Source organism: Limulus polyphemus, unplaced genomic scaffold (genome assembly GCF_000517525.1).
Source record: "Limulus polyphemus unplaced genomic scaffold, Limulus_polyphemus-2.1.2 Scaffold5731, whole genome shotgun sequence".
NCBI classification, from domain to species: Eukaryota; Metazoa; Arthropoda; class Merostomata; order Xiphosura; family Limulidae; genus Limulus; species Limulus polyphemus.
In genome coordinates, this window is record NW_013671341.1 from 12348 (window position 1) to 14567 (window position 2220).

Below are 2220 nucleotides of genomic sequence, written 5' to 3' on the forward strand. Positions count from 1 at the left end.
TCTGTATACTAGCAACCACGTTAATAACTTTCTTTATATTGAATCATACATAAACATTATTTAAAATACCTTTCCGATTTTCTTCTTGTATCTGATGAACGTGTTCAGAGTCATGACCGGAACACCTGACATTGAGAAACTTCCATTCAGTTGAACATTCCCTCCACTACAGCTGACAACTGATGAATCGTTTACGTATAACTTATGAATGTCTTCCACATCCACATGTTCTTCTGGCTCTGATACTATTTTAACAGTTTCAAAGTAAAAGTCACAAATTAATTTGAATGTCGATTTCAGACTATCTCTGGATTCCGATGAAAATGTATCCAGCCTCGTGCATTTACTTTACACCTAAAAAAAAAACAGACATCTGACTTAACGCCAATTAACATAAAAAAAGAAAACAATTATAATATTATAAATAATAAATATCAAAACACTTTACCCTGGTGGCATATTGGTACGTTTACGAACGTACAACACTAAAATCTGGGGTCCGATTCCACGCAGTTGACAGAGATCAGATAGCCTATTTTGTAGCTTTGGACAAAGAAAATAACTATTACAAAACAAGAAAAGATATTTGTTTCATTACATGAACTCATTTTTCATATAGATAATATTTACCTATGAACTTCCAAACGCGTTGTTTGTTTTATAAAATGTTATCAACGATTCTCCGTCCATAAAGTGAATGCAGTCTAGTGTCGTTGGCTGGATTAGGCTTTTGTTCTTGCACGACTAAAAGTAACTCCATGACATTGCTTAAACACGTGGATTCTGAATTCAACTCATTACTACAAATAAAAACAAAGAAACATGCCATTTAGAAAGTAAAGTTGATTCAAAACAAAGCTTTGAGTAATTTAATTTTTTTGTGTTGCAGAAATAACAATTACTGCATAAAACTAAATTATTTGTTAGCTTACCATGATGGCTGTATGTAATCTTCATTTAGATCACTTTTATTCTCAGGTTTCTTGGCTGCTTTCCATTTTTCTTTCATATAAGTGCCACGCTTGCTCTTTTTAGCTTTACTTGGCCAAACTTTTGTTGGGGTCATTGCTTCAAGTTGTTGACCACACTTGTATTTGAACTACACTGAAGTTACTGAACTATAAAAAGGTATTCGCTATCTTGTTCATTGTCCAGATAATTAGATCACCATAAGTTTCAAATATTTTAGAAAATTTTATTGTAGTATAGCTTAAACAAGAAGAACATTGAAACCCAGTAATAACATACATATATGTACAGACAACAAGTTAGCTAAGTGTTCATTGATACTTTTATTTTAGGTGCACTACGAAACATCATTTCTCTCATAATTGCAATATTCGCTGTTTTATAATGACTTCATTTTAAATCAATGGTTACAATATATATTTTTTACTACATGAAAAAAACTTAGTAGTAATGAAACATTAAGGTCGTCTATATTTAATAAGTTGAAAGATAGAGAAAACTTTAAGAAATACTTATTCTTTTATGTCAGTTTGACAAATTTGAAGTTTCCTGAAACAAAATTTTTCACTAAAGTATAGTGAAGCATATATGAACTTGTTTATAACGTTAGTCATGAATGTACTATAAACTAATAGTGATAAATAAGTCAAACATATATTTTTAAATATTATAGACGGATAACATAGATTGACAGCATGATTTGTTAGAAGTAAAGTCGATACTGTCAGTGATTGTTCAACAGGGAGACTAAAGACCAAAACGTCATATCTGGGTCAATGTGCAAGTCAGAGACCACTGCACCTGCTTTGATTGTAGTGTTATCCGAAAAGCATTCTAGAATGTTGACGTCACACAAAAAACTGGAGAGAGATGATACCTGAAGTGTAAGCATACCAGCTGTACTAACCTCGTGTACAAGCTATAATACACGACAAATATACTTGGAAATAAGATCAGTATGTATTATTATAATACACGACAAATATACTTGGAAATAAGATCAGTATGTATTATTATAATACACGACAAATATACTTGGAAATAAGATCAGTATGTATTATTATTGTTACGACAGCGGAAGTCACGTGACGCTGGTAACACGTAATGAGTATCTTGAACGTTCCTGAAGGCTCGAGCGTTTGCTAGACTCGCGCTTTTATAGTATGTAAGCCAGCAAATAAAGTGACGGCGAGAACTGAATTGCAGACAGAGAGATATAGAGACAGATAATTGAGTCAAGCCATAAGTAAA